Source organism: Electrona antarctica (genome assembly GCF_951216825.1).
Source record: "Electrona antarctica genome assembly, chromosome: 9".
In the NCBI taxonomy this organism is placed as follows: domain Eukaryota; kingdom Metazoa; phylum Chordata; class Actinopteri; order Myctophiformes; family Myctophidae; genus Electrona; species Electrona antarctica.
In genome coordinates this window covers 44,341,125-44,367,624 of record NC_136790.1, presented here as the reverse complement: position 1 = coordinate 44,367,624, position 26,500 = coordinate 44,341,125, and the positions used below count along the sequence as shown (strand labels likewise).

At 44.5% G+C, this 26,500-nt stretch overlaps 1 protein-coding gene across 1 annotated transcript in view; it reads left to right on the top strand.

Moving 5' to 3' along the window:
• Positions 1–26,500, top strand: part of tox2 (TOX high mobility group box family member 2) — a gene marked incomplete at its 5' end in the record, with an annotated part of 168,293 nt that overhangs the window by 65,976 nt on the left and 75,817 nt on the right.

Here is a 26,500-nt window from a genome sequence, read left to right as displayed (position 1 = left end):
CCCCAAATTTCTCCCGATGTGCTGGTTGGTACCTTGCATGGCTTCCGCCGCAATCGGTGTATGAATGGGTGAATGTAATGCACAATCTATGTAAAGCGCCTTGGATAAAGGCGCTATATAAATGCACCATTTACCATTTTTCACCCTTTTTGCAAAATAATATATGTTAATGATGTTTAGAAGTTTTAGAACACTTTCCTGGGGGTCTTTCATGTGTGTAATATGTGGTTTTAGATATTTTAGATTTTAGCAGTGAGCCTAGTGTCTCTGATGTCATTGTCACTGGGCTCACTTCCTTCCTGGACTACAATTCCCAAAAAGCTTTCAGAGTTCTCAGAGTTCTCCGTCCTATCAAATAGTAACGCCCAGCGCTCAGGACGGAGATTGATCAAAAGGACGGAGATTTATTGATATCAAAACTGATCGCATCGCTCCACAGGCTGGGAGCGTCTGTTGGGCAACATTCAATGTCTTTTCCGGTTGGGACGTCATCCAAAATGTTCCCCCCCATTTTAGCCGATCAGATCGAAAATCTTAAAACGTGAATAACTCTTGATCTAAATGATAAATCATTCCGTCCAATTCTAATCAAAGATTATGTTTTTGACGGCGCATCGCTGTCCCTTCGCTAGTCGCGTTAGAATTAATCATACCTCCCGTTGTTGTCGATCGCCTCGGGGGTGTTTTGGCTACATCTAGCTACTTCAGCTACATCCGGGATGGCGCCTGGTGCGTCGCTAAATGTGCTCCGTTGCTGCAAATCGCTGGGCGCCCTGATTTAATGGTCCTAAATGCCCCCGGGGCGATTAACGTGTTAATAGGCGAGTATTTGTTATACATAGTGAAAAATAAAGTGCACCCTTTGGAGAAAAAAAAGTCTGCCCTCCTGCTGATTTGTGCCTGCATGGAGCCGGCGCTGATCTTATCCTTCTTTCAATTCATCAGCAATCAATAAAACACTGTGTGTGTATGTGTGTACATGTGTATGCGTGCGTACGTACATGCGCGCGTGTGTGTGCGCATGTGTGTATCCTTCTTTCAATGCATCAGCAATCAATAAAAAGAGCGGGAACATTGCTCTGTAATGTGTGCCTGCATGTCTCTCTCTCTCTCTGTGTGTGTACATGTGTATGTGTGCGTACGTACATGCATGCGTGTGTGTGCGTGTGCGCGGCAGCAGTGAGGGGACGCCGTGTTCCCAGCAGGGGAAACAAAGTGGGGGGAAAAAGCACCTCTGGCCAGTCGCCAAATGACATCCTAGAGCTCTGTGGTCTAAACACTTTCCTTATGATTGAGTGAATGCAACCTCTTTGCCAGCATATGAGCGCTTGTTTTAGTGCTCTGTGTGTGTGTGTGTGTGTGTGTGTGTGTGTGTGTGTGTGTGTGTGTGTGTGTGTGTGTGTGTGTGTGTGTGTGTGTGTGTGTGTTTGTGTGTGTGTGTGTGCGCGCTCCATTGTTGTTTCTCATAGTTATGAACGTCAACATTTCATTTGAATAAATCTGTCATTTTGCTGTCAGCAGGTTTCTGTGAATTTCCACCTCACATCCAGTTCAATCTGGCGGTGTTGCAACGCACATCCACTCATGTTCGCGCGCGCGCAAGTGTGTGTGTGTGGGGGCGTGTGAACGTGTGTGGATGCCTAGACCCTACTACGCCCATATGCTCCGTATGCACGCACGCATACACGCGTGCACGCACACGCACACACACACACACACACAGAACAGAGGATTCAGCTGAGATCAGCAACTCACCCTAGGCTTGTCAAATATTCTGTCAGCAGAGCCCCAAGAATCACAATTGGACTCTTTGGGAGGCATTAATTCAAAGCACCGTAACAATGCTCTCTGAAACCAAATCAACTCTGAGCCTGTAGTCAGCATATGAACTCCACCGGCTCTCTCTCTCTCTCTCTCTCTCTCTCTCTCTCTCTTACTCTCACTCTCTCACTCTGTGTGTGTGTGTGTGTGTGTGTGTGCGTGTGTGTGTGTGTGTGTGTGCGCGCGTGCGTGTGTCTCTCTGTCCGTCATGGCTACCCTTTGTGCCTCGTTATTGGCGTCGTGTCACGCACCGAAAATAGCTGATCTAGAAGCCCACGCGTCATACGGCGAAGTCTACTGTAAATCAGACTGTACTGTTCTCTCTCTCTCTCTCTCTCTCTCTCTCTCTCTCTCTCTGTCCAAGCAGACTCTGTCTTATCTTAACCTCCCTTTCACCCTGGCCTGCACTCTTGTCACTCTTTTTCTATAAACTGTCTGCTTTTAAAGTTCTCTCCACTTCTCTTCTCTTCTCTGCCTCTGTACTCCCTCTGTCTTGTCACGCTTGTTCCCCTCGTTGCATCTATCTCTCTCTCTCTCTCTCTCTCTCTTCTTGTCTCTGACGTGAAGGAACAAATGAAGGCTCTCTGGTGGGAGCAGACAAAGCGTCACCTTGCGTGTTCTGCGTGTATTAGCTGACCTAACCTGCCAGAGTACACCTCGCCTCACTAGACCATGACTGATGTTGGTTTACTTCAAATACAGTCTTTTGAAATGATAAGTTGTTGTTCTAATCCCTTCCTTTATGTCTTCTATTTGTAAATTATTAGTATGAATGTGTCCTGTTTTGTAGAGAGCTACACATTCAGAGACTACGATTCCTTTTAATGTGACGTCTTTCCCGAGCTGCATGGGCTGAATAATCCCGTTAACAAATTGGGGGTCTTCTGAAAGGAGAACAGACACTTTTTGGAACGTCAAGTTGAGTTTTCTCATCGGGCTCTCGATCTGGAAAAGATCTGTGACTGAAATATACAATGCTGTGTCTTCAAATGGGACTGCGTGGGGGAAAAACAACAACAACAAAAAAACAAGACATCTTCTGGCAACAATTTTTGGTATATCAAAATAGATGTTTTCTTCAAAGGCATTGAAGGGTCTCTGAGAACTCTGATCCTTGAACCGTTAATACCTGAGAACGCATCTGTGTCACACCTTTGCGTTTAACCACATTAACCATTATTTAAGACGCGCTATACGTCCAACCAGGGAAACCCCTGTCAGGTGTAAAGGAGCGACTTGGACACTCATGCATGAAGGAAGCATGAGTTCAAGACAGCCCGTTGCTCTCCCCAGGTTGGCGGAGGGTGTGTAGAGCCCAGGATCACATTAGATAATTGACACAGGGGTGAAAAATGGGTTACAAAATCATGGGATAAAAAAATTCCATCACTGGCTAAATCCCCCAAAAGCCTAATTTTGGACCTGAGACCAAGCACTTCCTTTCAGCCTGCGTGTCAGTTATACCACTGTGGTGGTATATACCGGCGCGTTGTTTTGCCTCATGAAAAGGCAAGGCTTTCTTTTTTATTGAAGGGAAAATAAATAAAAATGAAAGGTTTATTTCTATTTCTTTCTGCCTCAGTATCAGAGAGAGAGCATGAGCGTGCGTGCATGCGTGCGTGCGTGCGTGCGTGCGTGCGTGCGTGCGTGCGTGCACATGTCTATTATGGTGCATGTGTGAAGGAGACAGCTATAGGTTCCATCAGCATAGGGAGGCTATCAACAGAGAGAGAGTGAGAGAGAGAATGTGTGTACAATATCGGGTATGTGTGAGTGTGTGCATGCTTGTGTGCCCCTATATGTTTGAGTGAAAGTGAGAGAAAGTGTGTGTGTGCGCTTATAAGAGACAGTCAGTGAAGGTCCATCACCACAGGCTCCTGTTGTACAGGTCGACCTTGGCGAGGAATGGCCTTGACTTTGAACCGCACAACGATAGACTTCTATTAAAAGTTTGTACTCTTGAGTCTCTACTCCACAATTAATACTCCTTGCACCTCAATGCATTTTCTTTTGTCTCCACCAGGCCGAAGGCATGGGGAGAGAGTATGTTTTGCACTCCGTCCGTGTGTGTGTGTGTGTGTCCCCGTCCGTCCGTGTGTGTGTCCGTCCGTGTGTGTGTCCTTCCGTCCGTCCGTTACCAGCTAATCTCCGGCACCGTTAACCCGGTCGATGCCAAACTTTGCACACACACTCCCTGGATGCCAACGATGAACCTCTGCCCCGCATTTTCCAGAACGGCCTGTTATAGCGCCACCAGGAGGCCGACTTTTGTAAAACACATTTTTTTATATTACTCCTCCAGATTCTGTCCAAAAATCTCACAAATCGTTACACAGTATCTCTATGGTCATGTGCTCAAGTCGGATCTGTCCGATATTTCATATTCCATCCTAATTGGCTATAATTGGCTTTCACAGTTTGCAAGATTGCCCCATTTTGAACAAAAGCCTCAAATCATGAACACAGCATGCAATTTACGTGAAATCTTTCACACATTTTCTTACTAGGCTGAGGAATATATCCCACCCTTTTCACATTGGCCTGTTATAGCGCCACCAACAGGTTGATTTTTGCTAAACACATTTTTGGAACAAAATGCCTCAAATCATCCAATTGCCATCAAAGGGAAACATGTTTATATTACTCCTAAACATTTTGCCAAACATCTCACACAGTCCTATCCTCCTGGTGGAGACCTGTGCCCAGAAGGGAACCTTTTCTAGTTACACTTGTTACAACAACAATGATCCCCCAATGAATGAACTAGAGCACCCCCTCTGTTTGATTGTATATCGTATAAAGCTTTGGATGCTATATGTTAAATGAAACCCGCAAGCTCTTCAATGTCCCGGAATGTCATGTCTTTATATGGGCCACTCCCATGCATGTAGGTCCATACTGTATAGACAGTTTGAGTCCACTCATGAGAGAGGGAGAGAGGGAGAGAGAGAGAGAGAGAGAGAGAGGACTTTTTTGGGTGCTATCCCCTTTGGACTGAGTGTTTGACTGTACTCTGCTGCTGTTTATACATTCTGTCTAATAAACTATGCATTCAATCAGAGAGAGAGAGAAAAAGAGAGACCTTTAACGAAGCCTTTATTTAATCTTTTGTGTACACTCAAAAATTCTTCAGGACATTTCTAGAAATTACATGCTTTGTCTGTAGAGAGAGAGAGACACAGAGAGAGAGTCAGAGAGAGAGAGAGACATGGAGAGAGGGAGAGGGGGCTGTTGTCACGAGTTCTATTTCCAGTCTATCAGTATATCCCACAGCAGATGTCTCCTATTGTGTAGCAGTGTAAATGACACACACAGTGTTGTTGACCGGAGGATCGTCAACACAAACTGAAAACTATTGGAGGCATGTAAACAGAGGACAGCATGTTGAAGAGAGGAGAGGCCCAGCGAACAGGAGAAGAGGAGGCCAAGGAGAGGGGAGGGGAGGGGAGGGGGACAATAGACGAGAGAGGAGACCAGACCAGACAAAGGCCCCAGCTGCGTTCGATTTGATCCAAATTCTGATAATAATATAATCAATAGGGCCCTATGCATCAGTGCACGAGCACTCACAGTACATGTATGCTTGCATGAACTGTCCATGTACACGCACGCACGCACGCACGCACGCACGCACGCACGCACGCACGCACGCACGCACGCACGCACGCACGCACGCACGCACGCAGTGTGGATGTACACTTGAAATGGATGGAGAGCCATCGGAAAATCTGGTCATGCTCTGCTATAAATAGCTCTAGCTGTTCCCATTGGCATGACTAGAAGGTGAAGTGTTAGCATTGCTTGGAAACAGGTTAACGCTCATGTTTAGTTTGTTGGTCATTAGGCCTCAACTAGGGTTGGGATCTGGAACCCAATCCAGCGTTGAGGAAGTGTTTTCAGAACCAGTTTATCACACTATACTGTCAGAGCTGCTGCTGCTCAAACAGGAGGGTTAAGGAAGGTTTATGCATGTACTATGTGTACTATATAAACCCTTAATTTCCATTTTCCAGCCTGCAAAAAACAAACAAAAAAACAAAACAGGTTGAAAACCCCTGGCCTAAATGATACAAACCACAGAGAGAAGGGATCGATTCTTACTCTTCTATTGACTGTATATAAGAGCACTGCTGCTTGCACTGAAGTGACATTATGCAATAATAATGGTTACGGTATGCTTATGTAATGGACCTGACAGGCAAATATGCCCCTCGTGAATAGAAAGAGCAGTATTTACGTGATCTTCACAAACGGTGTCATCCAGCAGAATGGAATGGTATTATAGGCTATGTTGGAAATGAAAAGAATGTTTTGTGCTATATTATTTCCTCGCTCTGACGCCAAACATAGTTTCAGTGTGCAATGCGTTCGTTGAGTGAGTGGCATGCTGTATATGCAAACCAGCGTCTGTGTGCGTGTGCGTGCGTGCGTGCGTGCGCGCGTGCGCGCGCGCGTGCGTGTGTGTGTGTGTGTGTGTGTGTGTGTGTGCGCGCACACACACGTGCGTGCGACCGTACAGTTTAAGGTATTGCTTGCTTTAATATTTGAGACCAAAATGTATATGTGTGCATGCGTTCTGTGTGTATGCATGTGTTCTGTGTTCTGCTCATGAAAAAGTGAAGTTTGTGTGTATCCGTGCGTGAATGTGTGGGCGTGTGTGTGTGTGTGTGTGCGCGTGCATGTGTGTATGTACAGTATGTAGTATGTACAGCGCATGTATGCTCTGTATAACCAGAGTTGAGTGATAGAGTTTCCCCTATAAGCCAGTCTGGTCCTCGCATGCATTCCTCCCATTGGTGGAGCCCGGTGTATGTGGGCCTTTCTGCTAATCTGGGAAGAATGTGGGCTTCACAAAACACATGTGTTCCATTAAGTCTCGATCTGTGTAAATAATATAACATGCAACAGCTAACGTTACAGGTAACAATACCCCACAGCTGTGCTTCGAGGGCTTTGCTGTGCCCACGGTGCTGCTGCTGCTGCCTATAAAAAGTTCCAGGCCCCGAACATTGTGTTGTAACTAACAGTACTAATACATGTCTGTCTGCTCCGCTTGCTTCAGTGCAGTGCACTTATACAGAAAGCGATTTGTGTGTGGTAGTGATGTGGTTCTCCAAACGTTTTCACGTCAGGGACTTGAAATAATAGTCTAGGTTTTGTAGTTGTGAATTCTGGTTGTCTTTTTAACACCCCCATCGCCCAGGACGAAGTTCTTTGTCCTTTCTATTGATAACGCCCGACGCCCAAGACGAAGTTTGATCCAAAAGAGGAAGTTTATTGATATGAAAACGGATCGCATCGCTCCACAGCCTGGAAGCGACTGTTGTGCAATCCTCGATGTTGCGCAACAGTGAGATTGAAAATGGTCCCCTGTTTAGCCGACGACAACGAAAATCTTAAAACGTTAATAACTCGCGATCTAAATCATCCTGTCTAATTATAAAAACATCCTGTGTTAGACGGCCCTCCGCTGTCCAGTCGCTAGTCGCGATAGATTTATTCTTACCTCCCGTTGTTGTCGATCGCCTTTAGAGTGGTGTGGCTACATCTAGCTGCTTCAGCCACATCCGGCACAACATCCGGTCCGTCGGTAAAAGTGCTCCGTGTTTATAAATCGACTGGGCAAAAGGAAAAGTAAAGTACTTTGAAGTTGAATCAATCCATCCATCCATCCAACTGCTTATCCGTAGTCGGGTCGCGGGGCAACAGCTCCACCAGAGAGCTCCAGACTTCTCCCTCTCCAGAGCAACATTAGTCAGACACCCTGAGGGCGAGAAGCGTGCACGCATCCGCCTGGGTGACGACGGACTGCTGGGCGACCGCTGGCGCTTTGCCTTGGGGGATCAGATGAACCTATATGGAATGAATTATGTACTGGCCATATATGGAGCGTGTCTTGAGTGTACAGGTATTACAACCCAGTCTAGGAGAACCTTGGGTCGCAACATCAAAATGGACTCCCGCCTACCCAGTTCCCAATTCAGACAGGCCACACATTGTTAAAATCCTATGGCTGTAGGATTTATTGTAGATAGAAATGCATTACTCAGGGTGGGTAAACACAACTCCTAACAAAGGAAACCAAAATACAAAGTTGACAAAAAGAGAGGTCACCCACCCCTACATACCGAATACATCTAGATCAGGGGTTCTCAACGTTTTTGGCCGGGGACCCCCGAAAATGCTTTGGCAACGTCTCGGGAGCATTGTTATAATTTAGCTATTTAAAAATAGCAGATCTACAAGCTCATAGCGCGCCACCGAGTGGCGCGCTACGAGCTTGTAGGTCTGCTATTTTTGAAAAATCGTGATTCTTTTTTTTAGGGACCCCCTAAAATAATTTGGCGACCCACGGGTTGAGAACCCCTGATCTAGTTCACATCACAAAGCTAAAAACTGAACAAAGTGTTGGTGCTTAGAACTTGGCTAGAAGGAAGACATCAGAAGTACTGACAACAGGCAGCTTTATAGGTGAGCCTGGTCAGAGGAACCAATCACCAGCAAGGTCCACCTGGTAGCTAGCCACTCACATTCATGCCCCTACTCACTCAATCACTACTCATCCCACATTCACCCCAGCTGATCCTCTATCAGTCACTGCTCACCCATTCACACAAACACTGAGGGGAAAAGACAGAGCAACACAGGAATATACACATTATGACCCACAGGGCCATAACAACAGGGTTTGATGAGGTCAGATCAAACAAGAGTTGCTGGCCGGCTCCATATATGCAGATCTAGGTGATGATCCAGTCTTCTCCATGTATGGTTATCCAGGGTTAGATGAGATCAGTGTCGTGATCTTCACACATGAAGATAGTCATATACTTTTATTCAAAAGATTCAGAAATCCAGATCTGCTGTCACAATGCCATATATATAGTAATCAATTGCTATAGAGCGTCGCAGTCCCGCCCCCTTTCATGACGACGCCAGGCCCAGGAAATAATTCCCAATGCATTTTTCCCATAGACATATCAAAACGTATTTATTTAAAGACCTTATAAGCGCCGTACGAAGCCAACTCGAGTTGTGACAAATCATGACAACACACACAATATTTTGGACCAAACAAATAATTACAAAGAAGAAAAACAACAAAAAAAGTGTTGTAACCTGCCGTTTTCTTCTTCTGTCTAATTATTTGTTCGGCCCAAAAAAATGTGTTTGTTGTCATGATTTGTCATGAGTCTCACGACAAGAGTTGGCTTTGTACGAGGCTTAAAAGGTCTTTAAATAAATACTTTTTGAAATGTCTATGAGGAAAATGAACAGAGAATCATTTCCTGGGTCCTGGTAGGGGGCGGGACTGCGACGCTCTATAGAGTGTTTGTTCAGTATCAGGGGCCTCCCCATCTCTTCAGCTCTATATAGTGTTTGTTCAGTATCAGGGGCCTCCCCATCTGTTCAGCTCTATAGAGTGTGTGTTCAGTATCAGGGGCCTCCCCATCTCTTCAGCTCTATAGAGTGTGTGTTCAGTATCAGGGGCCTCCCCATCTCTTCAGCTCTATAGAGTGTTTGTTCAGTATCAGGGGCCTCCCCATCTCTTCAGCTCTATAGTGTTTGTTCAGTATCAGGGCCTCCCCATCTCTTCAGCTCTATAGAGTGTTTGTTCAGTATCAGGGGCCTCCCCAGCTCTATAGAGTGTTTGTTCAGTATCAGGGGCCTCCCCAGCTCTATAGAGTGTTTGTTCAGTATCAGGGGCCTCCCCAGCTCTATAGAGTGTTTGTTCAGTATCAGGGGCCTCCCCATCTGTTCAGCTCTATAGAGTGTGTGTTCAGTATCAGGGGCCTCCCCAGCTCTATAGAGTGTTTGTTCAGTATCAGGGGCCTCCCCATCTCTTCAGCTCTATAGAGTGTTTGTTCAGTATCAGGGGCCTCCCCATCTCTTCAGCTCTATAGAGTGTTTGTTCAGTATCAGGGGCCTCCCCATCTCTTCAGCTCTATAGAGTGTTGGTTCAGTATCAGGGGCCTCCCCATCTCTTCAGCTCTATAGAGTGTTTGTTCAGTATCAGGGGCCTCCCCATCTCTTCAGCTCTATAGAGTGTTGGTTCAGTATCAGGGGCCTCCCCATCTCTTCAGCTCTATAGAGTGTTGGTTCAGTATCAGGGGCCTCCCCATCTCTTCAGCTCTATAGAGTGTTGGTTCAGTATCAGGGGCCTCCCCATCTCTTCAGCTCTATAGAGTGTTTGTTCAGTATCAGGGGCCTCCCCATCTCTTCAGCTCTATAGTGTTTGTTCAGTATCAGGGGCCTCCCCATCTCTTCAGCTCTATAGAGTGTTTGTTCAGTATCCGGGGCCTCCCCATCTCTTCAGCTCTATAGAGTGTTGGTTCAGTATCAGGGGCCTCCCCATCTCTTCAGCTCTATAGAGTGTTTGTTCAGTATCAGGGGCCTCCCCATCTCTTCAGCTCTATAGAGTGTTGGTTCAGTATCAGGGGCCTCCCCATCTCTTCAGCTCTATAGAGTGTTGGTTCAGTATCAGGGGCCTCCCCATCTCTTCAGCTCTATAGAGTGTTTGTTCAGTATCAGGGGCCTCCCCATCTCTTCAGCTCTATAGAGTGTTGGTTCAGTATCAGGGGCCTCCCCATCTCTTCAGCTCTATAGAGTGTTTGTTCAGTATCAGGGGCCTCCCCATCTCTTCAGCTCTATAGAGTGTTTGTTCAGTATCAGGGGCCTCCCCATCTCTTCAGCTCTATAGTGTTTGTTCAGTATCAGGGGCCTCCCCATCTCTTCAGCTCTATAGTGTTTGTTCAGTATCAGGGGCCTCCCCATCTCTTCAGCTCTATAGTGTTTGTTCAGTATCAGGGGCCTCCCCATCTCTTCAGCTCTATAGAGTGTTTGTTCAGTATCAGGGGCCTCCCCATCTCTTCAGCTCTCCAGTAAATGGACGATGCATTTTCAGGTCAGAATACCGAATTCTATGCAATCAGGAGAGAGAACTCCAACAGAGAGCATTAATCAATCTGCTTCAAATTTATAGTGTTCCAGTTCCAAATTTCTTCTGCTCATTTCCCAGCTGTTTCATCACTTCCTATTCTTTCTCTTGATTGGATAAAATTGGTTTGCCAAGCTGAACATGATTAATTTATTCATTCACTTTTTCTATTCACTAAAGAGTTTGGAGAGATGGGGAGACCCTATAGCTCCGTTTGGAATCTCATGTCCACGCTTTAGCTCAGAGAAGAGGGAGAGATATCCCTGCATCGGTATAGGACGGGGGGTTGAGACTAGGGGTGGGACGATATGGGTTCCTCATGATACGATATATATCGCGATATTAGGCCCTCGATAACGATAATATCACGATATTCTATATATTGCGATATTTGCGATATATCGATATATTGTATGAAATTTCATCAGCGATATATCACGATATCTGCAACTACAAAATACTTGGAACTGAAAAAATGCAGCATTTTGTATTCCCACAAAGCTGTTTGGAGACTTTGGACAAATCACCATCCAGTAATTCAGTACTTCTGGTTGCTGTGGAATCTGAGTGGGATTTGCTTTATTTTAGCTGTCATTTCCTCCTTTTCTAAACATGTTGTTCATCATTTTTTCTTTTTTTTCAATATTTTAATAATCAATATAGATTATTTATCGCGGGAGGACGTATCGATATATATCGCCATATCGATATTTCAGCACACCCCTAGTTGAGACGTCCAAAAACAGTGGTAAAAATCCCCTTTTGCAGTATCGTTTCCAAAAAGTTAAGATAAAGTTTGTTGTGTTTCTCTTTGTCCGTACCCTACCCCTACCTAACAAGTGTGCACCATTGTTATAGCCCTGACACTCTGTCTGAATTTTTGGCAGTTTCTGGGATGGGCGTTGCAGTCTTCGGCGATTGGTTCATACCAACCAATCAGAATAGTAGGAAAGCAGATGACGTTGTTTTCAATCATGTGGCTAACCCGGATGCTAACCAAACAAACACAGTCAACTAGCGCTACACGCATGTAAACAAAAGCGGTAAATTATGTCGGATGATTGATGTTTATAAAACCTGTCGTTTCTGTAAAGAAACTATTTATCATAGTTTTTTTACATGCTGAATACATTCCAAGCATTAGTTTTGCAAAAAAAAACCTTGTTGGGCTAAAAACGGCCATTGCCATCATCACAAATGTGATGATGTCAGCACAATTTTTTAGCCCAATGAATGTTTTTTTGCTAAACTAATGCTTGGAATGGAAAAATGAAAACCCCCTATTTTGACACGTCGATTGTTTTATTACTTTTAGAGCATACGCTGAAGTATTTGCAGCTTTCAACAACGAAAATCCGGCGAAAAATGTTCAGTCGGCTTGTTATGATCATCAGCACCAGCGGCCATGACAATGCGAAACGAAACCACAGTGCAGAGCAAGTTGTAGTCCAAACAAACCCCCCGTTCACTTGCATTGGGCTCAATTTCCCAGAAGCCCTAGCAGCCCAGATGATGACTTGATTTCCGGTTTTGTCATCATAACGTGACGGCCTCGTCATCAGGTCCCGGATAAATCCGCTGTTCTTTTTAATTATTTTAAAACGGCGAATTAAACGCATTAAACAAATGTCACGTTTACGCGCGGTGGAACACTGGATTAAACAATTAGCGGCCGTCAAACTGTTAATGGTATGGTCACATATTATACCAATTATGAACATTGCTCAACATCTGGCAGTTTCTACATGCTGGGGACCTATACTCAACATTTCTAATATAAAACCTTGGTGTACTAAACATGTCCGGGTTAGTGGACTACGATGGCAGGCTCTCAAATCTGTTCACACAGTTGTATAAAATACCAGTTGTACAAAAAAGGACTTATGTTGTTAATGATCAATAGTTATCGTTCAATAAGATGATATACTATGATTTTTAAAAAAAGACTACTTTTGCGTGTGGTACTTAGAACTTAGATCCTTAGCTTAGATCCTACTTTTGTGCTTTGACTTATGTAACATTTTTGAATTTCTACTATTGCTACTAAGACCCAACATGGGTGTACTTTGTTCCACCACTGCCCACTTACTGCATGTGTGTGTATGTGCATGTGTGTGTGTGTGTGTGTATGTGCCACCGCTGAGTCCACCACACTTGTTGTTTGTGGTCTATAGCGTCAGTATAGGCAAAGATCACATCATAATAGTGCGGTATCGGATTTGTTTACACGGTGTTCCACACGGAAATGTGCACACTGATATGCACTTACTTGCAGGAACACACAAGCAACGCACGCACGCACGCACGCACGCACGCACGCACGCACGCACGCACGCACGCACACACACACACCCACACACACACCCACACCCACACCCACACACACCACATACACACACACACACACACCTGTCTGGTGGAAAAACCTTGCATGTCCAAAACCGAAAAATCAACTGCTTTCCAATGGATCCAATGTACCGGCAGCCTATATATTTATTTAGTCACAATCTGGTTTGATTAATATGAAGGGGTGCATTAATTTACAAAACATGAACGTACAGTAAGGAATGTGAAGTTTCTGCCCGACAGCAGCGCTATCACATCCCCCCTACACCCTCCCCCCCCCTCAATCCCCCCTATTGTCATAGTTCTCTAACATCCTGACCACAATCATTGGCCTCTCTGTGTTTGCTCTTCACCCGGTCAGCCAATGGCATGTGGCCATTGGCTCGGTCCTAGCCATGCGACAGGGCAATGTTTGCTTTTCTGTCTGTCCGTCTTTCTGCCTGGGGAAGTCCCCCCCCCCCCCCCCCCCCCAGAGTCCCCCACACAGGCATTGTTGCTTCTATAGCGTCCGGCCAGTGGTGGAAAAGGTACTCAATCGTTAAATACTATTATACTATTAATACGAGTAAAAGTCCAGGATTCAAAATGAACTTGTGTGTAAAAAGTATAAAGTTTTCAAATGTAGCCTAACTAGTAGTGGTACTAGTGGAGTTAAAAGTACAACATTTGCCTCCGAGATGTAGTGGAGTATAGAAAGTAAAAGTATTGGATATAAGAAAAAAAGTACAAATACCTTCAAACTGTACTTAAGTAAATGTACTTTCCACCACTGCACACGAGCACGGTAACAGTTACAGGGGGACACATATAAGCAGCGCTCTGTGATGTGCTGCAGCTTCCTGTGTTGACAACGTGAGCCGGCGACGAACTGAGTTATATAGAGCCGCTGAGTTACGACGAGTTTACAGTCTTCTGCTTATGTTAGTCAGTGTCGTATCTTATGACACGAGACCATACAAACTTAACCAAAACACTGGGAGAGCATTGAGATAATTGTGAGACAGCACGACAGCAGATTAGATGTTCCTTGATGTTTATTTCGAAGTACACAGCATAGCATAGCATAGCATAGGCCTGGATGGCCTTGACCAGCCACCACCAGGTAGTGACTGGCCAAACTGACTGAACTGGTTACATTCAATTGCATGACATTAAGTACAATCCCACAGACAAGAGGTGAGAATAGAGGCGTGTTCACTGTTCCCCTGAAGTCAACCCCAGCTTACGCATTGATCAACCATTTGTTGAGTGGCCACTTTGAACCCATGTTTAGCATTTGATGGCCCTAGGTGTGAACCAGGATCTCAGGACTCAAACAAAAGGCACAGTAAAAACAACCCCTGTCCCCAGGTGGTCCTTGAATATCAAAGACAGACCCCAATTAAGCCAGCCAGCTAGTCTGACCAACTAAACAGATCACCATATGCTATGAGCACAGTAGCACACATTATGGATAGAATTATGATTTCCAGATTCCACATAACCCCCCTTATGACATATATGTCATATAAAAAATATGGAACCATAATTCTTACCAGTTACCAGTTTCCACCCCCCTTGATCCTCAGGTTAACAATACATTCGAGACACCAGAATAGCAGCTTTACCCCAACATGGTTTTCAAACAGACATTCAAGATTACAAAACTCGACATAAATGATTTCATTTACAGTAAGTACAAATACAATTTCGTATCAGTGGATAATTCATAAATGGTTTCCATTACAGTAAGTTCAAATACAATTTCGTATCAGTGGAGGATTCTCTTTGCGTTATTTCACAAACTCTTATGGCAGAGTCAAATTAAACCCTCTTTAACACTGTCGGCACTACACGACTACCAATTAATTACCCTGTAATTGAATCACTATCCTGACTTTTAACACTGTCGGCACCAAACGACTGCCAATTGCACTATCCTGACAAGTATCTTAAACAATGGATAATGGAAAATGATTAGTAAGTTACAATTAGCTGACGTTTAAACAAGACATTGCCGCTTTCAGGAAATTTAGGACGTGCCATAACATATCTATACGTTTATAATGCTTTAAATAAAACTCTGCTCCACTAAGGTATATAGAACATACACACCAAATCACATGAAACTCTCTCTTTGGAGTTTCACAGGACCAAAATCAAAATAAGTCTCCAGACCTATCCTGACCATAAACAAATACATTAACAGGCCAGAGTTTAAGCAATATTTAACTAATTAATACTCTCTTCACGTCTCTAGGAAAACACCTATTTGATTCACAATTAGGCTACTTATGAACCAACTTACCTAACTATACGACAAAAACATACCAACATGAGGCCTATTTTTTCATGTTGAAACAAACATGACGCACAATTTTGAAAACAGAGAGAAGGAAAGTCCATCTTTTCTCTGTACGGACAAAGGAAATTCTTCTGTATGCTGCATTCCGTTACCTCAAAGTTCGCTTCAGCCACGGATCAAGTTGAGAAAATGTTCACCGCTGTTTTCGCTGAAAGCTCTCGAAGCAAACTCTCATCATCTCATCATCATCTCCCCCCCTCCCAGCTCTGAAACAACAGAGATGGGAAAACGAGAAAGAAAAGGCAACATCTTCATCACAGACCCCTGCTCAGGTCCGCGAAGGCCCTCAGCTTGCGTCGTCAGCCGGCCATGGAAAGCCAAGCCACCGCCGCCACGGAGATGTGTCCTTCTTCGGCACGTGTCGTGCGTGCAATGTGTGATCAGTACACCGCATACCACACGGCCGCTGTTTGACACTGTCCTCCTGTCCATTCCGAAACGAATTCCCGAAAGTGGAAACCGCCGCGCCAAGCGTCGAGTGGTCGCCTCACCCCGTCGTGGACCTCCGCTGGCGTCCCCGTGCCGTGCTGCGCTGCATCGCTCCTCTGCTCGCCGTCCCCCGCGTAGAGTTGACGATCGAAGGCCCCCGTGAAGGCTGCTGCTCCTCGTCGACCGCTCCTCTGTCCACTGGCCAGTTGGAAAGAGACGCACGCCGCCGCTGCGCAACACTCCTCATCGCGGTGGTCCGTCGTCATCCTCGTCCTCGTTCCGCTGGAACCCGTCGTTGTCGTCTCTCACAAAAACTCGCTGATTAGACTGAATAAAAAAGCCGCCGATTCTCCTCCTAACTGGTGTAAACACCATGAAGGTCGGGATCGCGCACCATCTGTCGTATCTTATGACACGAGACCATACAAACTTAACCAAAACACTGGGAGAGCATTGAGATAATTGTGAGACAGCACGACAGCAGATTAGATGTTCCTTGATGTTTATTTCGAAGTACACAGCATAGCATAGCATAGCATAGGCCTGGATGGCCTTGACCAGCCACCACCAGGTAGTGACTGGCCAAACTGACTGAACTGGTTACATTCAATTGCATGACATTAAGTACAATCCCACAGACAAGAGGTGAGAATAGAGGCGTGTTCACTGTTCCCCTGAAGTCAACCCCAGCTTACGCATTGATCAACCATTTGTTGAGTGGCCACTTTGAACCCATGTTTAGCATTTGATGGCCCTAGGTGTGAACCAGGATCTCAGGACTCAAACAAAAGGCACAGTAAAAACAACCCCTGTCCCCAGGTGGTCCTTGAATATCAAAGACAGACCCCAATTAAGCCAGCCAGCTAGTCTGACCAACTAAACAGATCACCATATGCTATGAGCACAGTAGCACACATTATGGATAGAATTATGATTTCCAGATTCCACATCAGTTATCCGTATAGAAAAGCTGCCACTGTACTCTATTGTACCTGCTGCTGCTGCTGTTTTGGCTGCGAGTCGTATATAGGCGATACAGGGAGCTAAGAGGGAGAGAGTGTGTGAGGTTAAACTAGTCGACGTACTTCCAACCGGACCTCTCTGACTGTGGTCGAAGGTTCAAAAAGGGGCTGTCAGCCCAGAGAGTGAATTAGGGGGTATAGGTTTGGTGGGGGCGTTGGAAAGAGTGAAAGGAGAGAGAGAGATCCAGAAAACAAGCACAAATGGAAATAGTAGATTAAATACTCGATAGCAACGGCGGCTGTGGAACAAAGCGTAAAGTACAATGCTGTTCTTTACGCTATAAAAGTGAGCCCTTCTTGCATGCTGCTTTGTCTGTGTGAGCCAACAAGTTTAACTCTTAATCCGCCGCCATTAATTAATAGCGTACTGCCAGGGTTTTATCGCGCGTAACACTTACTTTGAAGGGCCAAATATCCGTAATCGCATGTTACAGTGACAAACTGCTGTGTGTGGTGTCTTGACCGGTTGTTGTTCTCTCGGCCTCTGGTGGAAAAACCCGACCGCGAGTATCACAGCGCCTGCTACAGGCCGTTGAAAACGCTTGTCTGGGCCAGAGAAACGGCCCCCTCAATGTCGTTTCTGAGATACAGGGCTTTGAATGCAGGGCTTAGAATTGAAGTGGATGCGCTCACATTTTCAAAATGGCCGCGGCCACTGTCCCACTTTGTGTTGTTGCGTTAGCAAACAGTAGCTAAGGATACGATCGGATCAAAACATGGATTAAAGAATACAAGCCCTGGAAAACGAGAGTCTGGTGTTTGGCGGGCTAGGGTACTAATTTAACCCTCCGTGTTCCTCGTTTCTGGCGGGCTCCGTGTTAAGTGCGAGGAGTTTGCCCTGCATGCTGCCGTGCGCGGGTGCTGCCAGTGCTCTCCTAATGAGTCTGTCAGGGCCAGTTAGCACAGCCCAGGCCCCTGCACTCTCCGTGTCCCCTCCAGGCCCCGCCGCCGCAGACATCTGTTATTAGCCTCACCGTAATGGCATGCCACGGGGCCAGATTAGAGCCTGGCACGCTGGAGGAGAAAATATCAAACATTCACTTAACGGTGGCTCTTTTGGCTACTTAACCCATTCTGGGCGGGAACCCCTTTTGGTGTTTTATAAGCATTATGTTATACTGAAATCGTGAAAATTGCGGCACACATCTTTGAATATATATGTTCTTTCAGGGCGTTTTAAACTCAAATCTTTGCTTCCCTGGAACAACATATTTTCAGATGGGGGGGGGTCGGCGGCCAAATACATATATTTTTGGGGGTCCTTGACATGAAATAGTTTGAGAACCACTGATATATAGAAACGGGTATTTCAGAAAACTGTCAGAATTATTCGACGTCGGGTCTAAATGGGTTAAGGTGGGCGTCTGGGCGAGTTCCGCGAGACATTCATTTAGCGCCTGTACTGCCTCACAGCCTCCGCTAGCTATATAACCAAACGCACACGAAGACAACTCCTCATCTAGCCACAGACTTATCGTACAGTAAGCAATCCCCCTCCCCCCACCCCCACACCCCTAGGGTGGCTGGGGAAGAGCAGCACTCATTTTGGTTCGCTGTAATGTCCAGAAAAGGCAGGCGCACTGACTTTTGCAACCAGATCTTAATTTAATGATGTTTTTAGGACACAAGAAACACTTACCTGGGGTTTTTTAATGTGTGTAATATGTGTTTTTTTTAGATAGTTTAGTCATGACGCCACGTTCATGACCAACATTTTGCCATTCAAATGTGGTCTCACTTCCTTCCTGGACTACAAAGTCACACCTCTCCCCTCTCCACAAGGAGGGGAAGAGCACTGAAGCATTCTGGGCATTGTAGGAATTCAGCAATCCAGTCAAACCCTCGTCAAACACACATACTTCATTAGGTTTCTGGCCATATAGGGTGCACATTTCAAATTGTGCTGCTGTTATCTACTACAAATACTATAGAGCACCGCAGTCTGACAAGTCGGGCACAAATCCACGGGTGCATATTAAGGGTGCGTTCGGAAATGCGCACCGGGTGCGCACTCGCCTATTAGTTTGCATTGAACAGTGCGCTCAGTGCGCTATTTCCGAATGCGCCCTTAATTTGCTGCGTTTTGCCTTCACACTGCGCTGTCATCCGCAAGAATTGGAAACGCAGCAGTGACCTTTATCAATGTGTTCAATTCATAAACTACCTTTGTGTTAAAATATATATATTATATATATACTTTGAGAAATAGTTAGGACTTTAGGGGACTGGACGTGCGTGTGTGTGTGTGTGTGCGTGTGTGTGCGTGTGTGTGCGCAATAACGGATGTCTACAACTTTACCAACTTGTTTGATAAAGTTAGCGGCTAGCCTACATAAAGCCTACATACATTAAATAAACCTGGTAGGTTAATAGGAGTATAGCCTACTGTCTACACAAACACACAGCACTTTTATCTGACTCCAGATCAGATCATAAATAAACCTGGTAGGTTAATAGGAGTAGCCATAATGTCTACACAAACACATACCACTTTTATCTGACGACTCCATATAGCAGAGCTGCCCGTCAGGATTCCAGGTCCAGGTCTGTACTACAAGCGCAAAGACTTTATGCAACCTGCAACATTGTGCAAATATGCGATGGAACCCAATCGCCTCCATTAATATAATTATATCCTGTACACTGCATTGTTTGTGTGTTTAACCTTCAGCATAAGCCTATGATGGTCTGGCCATATGGGGCTTCTATCTCTTCATTAGAACACGTGTGACATCCTTACGCGTCGCTGCGTAATAATGCCTTCTCCTTCCTTCTCGTGTGCCAAATACCAACTTCTTCATCCCACATTGGTACATTCACTCCCTATGTTTAATGCCATTGCATTCACACCTGCAGTGATCCGCCCTCTGCTGCGTTCTGAAGCAAAGTGAAACCCCTGTTTTTTTTGGCGGAGTAGAATGCGGTTCTTCGTTGCGCATTAGGACAGTGGTTCTTTGGTGCACAATAGGACAGTGGTTCCCAAACCTTTTCATGTCAAGGACCCCCAAATCGACCCCATTAGAAAATATATTCCAGAGACCAGTGATTCTCAACCCGTTTAATTTCAAGGACCCCCAGTTTGACATGCATATTAGTCCATTTAATGGCATTGACCCCAATTTATATTGTAAAATCAAAGTTAATTTAAGTCTGGGTGTTCCATTTGTACAAACTCAGAGTTACAGACCCATAATGGTCCATTTGGTTCCTAACTACCATTTAGCTGGGGACCCACTGGAATTCCCTCAGGTACCCCTGGGGGTCCCTGGACCCCACTTTGGGAACCACTGCATTAGGATTCGATTGAGCCTTCACACCTGCCAAACGAAGCACACTTTCCGACAATGCGCAGCAGGATTCGTTTTAATCGCAGTAAAGCTTTCTGGTGTGAATATGACCTAAGTGTCCACGACAAAGAAAATATATGATGTGGAGACAAGAAAGACTATTATTATCATTATTATTGAAGGTGGTAACAATCCATTTGCTCAGTACAATATTTCGGGGGCATATTTAGAATGTGTGCAGGGTTGAGTATACGTTGAATCTAGTTTGCATTAATACAATCTCTAATGGAGGATTTAGTTGACACAATGAAATAAAATGGCGATAGTATTCAGTGTGGGGCAAATGGCCTGTCACAGCCAGATTTGGGAGACCAGTAGCTTTGTTGTTGCAAGGAAAGCGGTAAAATGAGACTTTAGTGGTTGTTTTAGTCTCAGATTTAGTCTGACACAGTATAACTCTATGGGGACACAAAAGTGACACAAACAGTAGGACCCGGAAGTAGCTCTGGAGGGGGCGCTTACGTCACAGCTTAAATACTCAATAGCCCATAAGTCTCTGCGTTTTGTGTGTGCATAATTAACTTCCTCTTCCTCTTGCTGTGTTGCCAGATAAACAAGAGAAACAAGTGGCCAGGTCTATGAAAACGAGCACAAATGGAAATAGCAGATTAAATACTCAATAGCCTCTGTGTGTTGTATGATAATGGGGAGGGAGGGAGGGGTTAGGGTTATGATGTCACTAAAGTGGTGTATTTCGATTGGGCCTTTTTGACTCAAAGGCTTTCAAAGCTTTCAGGAAGAAACCAAAAAATACACAGGGAAGACATGTTTGAATATTATAGACGCATATACAAAACAGAAACAAGTACAAACATCACTGGACTCCATCTCTTAACCCATTCAGGCCTGACGTCGAAATTAAAAAAAAAAAGTTTTCTAAATCAATTTTAGAAAACTTTCTGAAAGACAATTTTCTGAAAGATTTGAGGCACATTTTAACGATTTTTCAAAAATAGCAGACCTACAAGTTCATAGCGCGCCACTCGGTGGCGCGCTATGAGCTTGTAGATCTGCTATTTTTCAATAGCTAAATTATAACAATGTTTAAAACACCAAAAGGGGTTCCCGCCCAAAATGCGTTAACTCCTATAGACATTTGCGCACATTTACAGTACTATAGTCCCGCGCGTCCAGAGTGCCCGTTAGCTTTTTCAGGACAGAGCAGAGATGAGGAGAGGTGAACGTGGAATATAGTTCACGTCCGTATAAAGCGCCGACTCATCATTATATATGAAGCATATCGACAAGATGGCCGACGCAGACTTGACTGTCCATTCATTGATCCCTCTTTCCCTTCATAATGAGCACGGGGAGCACCAAATCCTTACGCAGCAAGTATAGTCTCACCCTGCCTGGGGGGGGGGATCATCACCCACACCATGTCTACTGTCTGTACACTCTCCTACACACTGCCTGCAGTAATTACAGCAACCCGGTGTCATTATTTATGCTAATGCGCTACTTTGCATGACAGTGCTTAAGCTTAATGTATCCTGTTTGCCTGGAGCGTCTATCCTCTTGAGTCATGTCGCTGAATACAGTGTGTCTTAACACACTGGTGGTGATTCTCAACGTGTGGAAAAAAGTTTTTTTTCTTCTTTTTTTTTGGCCTCTCCTTCTGCACCGTACTCCTTGCTGTTTCGCGCATGCCGTTCACTTCCTTGTTTACGGCAATGACTATTAAATGAGGACAGGAAGCGAAGACCGTATACGGTGGACTCCATGTTGCTCCCTGGAAGGAAAGAAACATGCGCAATGGGCTATAGAGCGTCGCAGTCCCGCCTCCTACCCTGGACCAGGAAATGAAACCCAATGCATTATTCTCATAGACATGTCTTTCTTTTTTTAAATAGTTTTTATTAGGCTTTTTGTATTATGACATAACTTCAGAATATCATTGACAGATAATGAGTAATTAAGTGACATACAATACATAATAAAAAAGGTACATAAATGTGATAAAGAAAAAACAAAAAACAGTTAAACAGTGACAAATGTGAACAGACAAACAAAATAAAGACAACAGGACAGACACTCTTGCTCTCAAACTTTCCCAACACGACATTCTTCTTTTTAAATGAGAAAATAAAATAAGAAAAAACACTCAGTTCCTTTCTCCTTTTTTTCCTTCTTTCCAATTTTTGATTTTGTTATCTATTGTGTAGGAGGGGTTAGCGTGCACCTATTGAAATAGTCAATGAAGGGTTGCCATGTCTGGTAAAATCTATCTTCACTCCCTCTCAATTCAAACTTTATCTTTTCCAATTGCAAATAGTGCATAACATCCTTCATAAGTGTAGTGCGAGCCAGTAGAGTCACATATTTTACCATGTTATATTGGAAAGTAGACAATTTGACCCCGGGGCTTTTAACTCCTAGAACTGCTGTCAGTGGATCCGGGTCAAAAGGTTTTCCAACAATGTCTGATAGTGATTTAAATATACTTTGCCAATATGATGTTAGTTTAGTGCAGTGCCAGAACATATGCGCTAGAGTGGCCGGCGACTGGCCACATCTGTCACAGGCTGGATTCACATTTGGATACATTCTGTTGAGTTTTTCCTTTGACGAATGTAACCTGTAGACCTGAGATGTAGACCATTGCTCGTCAGTGATAGATATTCCTAAATCGTTTTTCGAGTCGTGACAACTCATGACAACACAAACAATATTTTGGACCAAACAAATAATTAGAAAGAAGAAAAAAACAGCAGGTTACAACACTTTTTGTTTTGTTTTTCTTCTTCTGTAATTATTTGTTTGGTCCAAAATATTGTTTGTGTTGTCATGAGTTGTCACGACTCGAGTTGGCTTTGTCCGCGGCGTAACCGTCTTTAAATAAATACTTTAAGAAATGTCTATGAGAATAATGCATTGGGTTTCATTTCCTGGTCCAGGGTAGGAGGCGGGACTGCGACGCTCTATATGGCCAACACTTCCGCGTTCAGCTTCCTTGGTCTCAAATTGTGCATGTTTCTTTCCTTCCGGGGAGCAACATGGAGTCCACCGTATGGTCTTCGCCTCCCGTCCTCATTTAATAGTCCTTGGTTTACGGCTCCAAAATAATTGCTCGTAACTTCTAATCTAGGGAACCCATGGTTTTTGACCAGAAGGACAATGTTCCGTCTTCATTTCTGACTTCAGCATGCCTCTCGTTTTGGAATATAAACGCTTCTAGAGAGACTTTAGCGTGACCTGCAGTGTGAGGTAAGAATGGAAGATTATGCCTTCCGGTTTTTGGGGGAGGGAACGGAAGGGGGAACGGAACCTTTTTGAAAAACATTTTTGAATAGTTAAAATAGCCAATCTACGGCGACACGTTGTGAGCTTGTAGATTGGCTATTTTAACTATATATAAAAAAAGGCAAAGTAGTTTAGGGATATAGTGTGTACCAAAATCTCCTGGAGGGGGCGTCAACATATGTGTCACGTGGTAGCGGCCGCCATACTTGTTGGCTTGTCTGGTTTGTTACATTGAGCGACTATCAGATGTGCTTGTATACAGTACGTTCTTTTTTTAAACTGACTTCACAATGGTGCAGACTTGCTCAGTAAATAAGTGCCACAGCAGGTCACGTCGAGGGAATGAGCCAGAAAACGGAATTAGATTTTCAGCTTTCCAGCATGGAGACAGCATCAAGGAACCCAGATTGACGAGTTTACAAAAAGACGTATGGCTTGGATCTCGGCTGTACGGCGCACAGGCGCAGAGACATAACGTTCAACAAAGTATCTAAGCACAGCCGTGTTTGTTCACAACATTTTCCTTGTCCTTGTAATGTATTTGGGCCCGAGTTTCTTTCTATCCATCCTGGTGTTGGTTAACTATGTTGTCGCCAAGAACGAGCTCAATATTTACAAAAACATACCACCGTCACTCTATTCTGAGTGATGTGGGCTAGAATTTAATGCCCACGAGAGGGCCGTCCCTAGCTTTTCAGACGCCGCCCCCCTATTGGTGACGTACACGTTTTCACACGCTATAGGGTTTAGCATGGACGAAAATAGAACCCCTGGAGATTTGAACATTGCTCGTGTTTGGTTTTCACATGCTTGCTAATCACTGCACACCTGGGCCCATTTAAATGCAACCTGTGACGGTGCGTTTATGGTCGACTCCACTATAAATACAATAAAACTGAAAGCCTGCCCAGCAGGCAGTGGTGTGGAATTTGGAAAGTAACTAAGTACATTTACTTAAGTACTGTACTTAAAGGAATACAATTATGAGGTACATCTCAGTGACATCACAAAGATGTATACTTCATTTTTATTTTTTTCGGACCTCCGGAACACAGAATGGGGGGACTTTTTTATTATTATTTCCACACAACAACTCTAAGGTATATAAATGACAGTAAAATGTTGAAAATGAGTGGTACAATTTTGAGGTATTTTGTACTTTACTTGAGCATTTCCAATTTACAGTACTCTCACTGTACTTCTACTCCACTAACATCTCAGAGGCAAATATTGTACTTTTACTCCACAACATTTATTTGAAAACTTTAGTTACTTTCGATTAATATTACAAAACATACATTAACCACTCCAGCCCTATATATGGCAATTTGAAAATAGCAGATCTACAAGCTCACAATGCGTATGTACTTTCACTCAAGTACAGTTGAATTCCGGACTTTTACTTGTAACAGTATAGTTCTACATTGCAGTATTGATACTTTTACTTTTAGGTAAAACATGTGAGTACTTGTACTGGAACATGTGTTACTTAGTTAGTTGATGCTGTACATGTACTGGAACATGTGTTACTTAGTTAGTTGATGCTGTACATGTACTGGAACATGTGTTACTTAGTTAGTTGATGCTGTACATGTACTGGAACACATGTTACTTAATCGCTTCTCATTGGCTGGGGGGTGGTGGGGGGGGGGATTTCTCACCGACTTGTTAAATAGAGTTAAAAATATCTCGCTGCATTGCAAGCTGGAGCCTTGCCCTGAATGCAGTGTTTCTCTGCGCTTACATGTGTTTGTGTGCGTGCGTGCGTGCGTGTGTGCGTGCGTGTGTGCGTGCGTGCGTGTGTGCGTGCGTGCGTGCGACAGTGGGGGAAAGTAAAAAGTACATTTACTCAAGCACTGTACTAGAGATACCTTTTACTTTACTTGAATATTTCCATTTTTCAATACTTTACGGCAAATATTGTGTACTTTTTTAATCTACTTATTCGAAAGCTTTAGTTACTCTGTGGATTTAGATGATTAGTATACAAAAAATACATTAAGCAATGGAGCCCTTTTTATGGCTTGTAGATCTGCATTAATAAAACATAAGAACAAAAGGAAAGAGAGAAAAAAAAGTTTACAAAAGTTTGAAAAGATTTTGTTCTTTTACTTTAGTCAACTTTTGAATATAGGACATTTACTTACTTACTTCTTCTTCCACTGTGTGTGTGTGTGTGTGTGTGTGTGTGTGTGTGTGTGTGTGTGTGTGTGTGTGTGTGTGTGTGTGTGTGTGTGTGTGTGTGTGTGTGTGCACGTGTTTATGTTTACCAACTTGTCTAGTAGCGGATCAGCCATCAGAGTCTCATTAGGGCCTCTCATGCATGCTGTTTGGCAGAGCCATTATCTACTGTACTGTACTGTACTGTACTGTACTGTACTGTACTGTACTGTACTGTACTGTACTGTACTGTACTGTACTGTACTGTACTGTACTGTACATAGGCAGCAACAACACAGCTCATCCATCACTCCATATTCATGTCGTCGTCCCCCCCCCCCCCCCCCCCCCACACACACACACCACCGGCAATTACATCATTTATTTGAATGTAGCGGACAGGGCTGAGGGCTGTGATGTGCGGTCCTCTCCTCTCCTCTCCTCTCCTCTCCTCTCCTCTCCTCTCCTCTCCTCTCCGCTTGCTCACTCTCGCTCCCTTGCTTAAACAGATGCGCGGTGCACACACGCACCACAGCGCAGCTTTGTAACCCGATTTAATCAATTAATCAACGCGTACGGTCGTACACGGCCCGTCGACAATCGTCAGGGTTCATCCGTTTGTTGTTGGCCGTACAGTAAGTAGTAGCACACACAAACGCACACACACACACTGCACGGCATGACGGAGGCCACCATGGATGATCCAAACTGTTTTGGCGCCCGGCCAGCTGGCACAAACGGGGAAGAAAGGAGAATGTGGTGGAAGTGATGGAATATCAAGGACTCACAGAGGTGTAGTGAGTGAGAGAGCGCGGTGTCGCTGGATATGTGAATGTCTCACGGCCGAGAG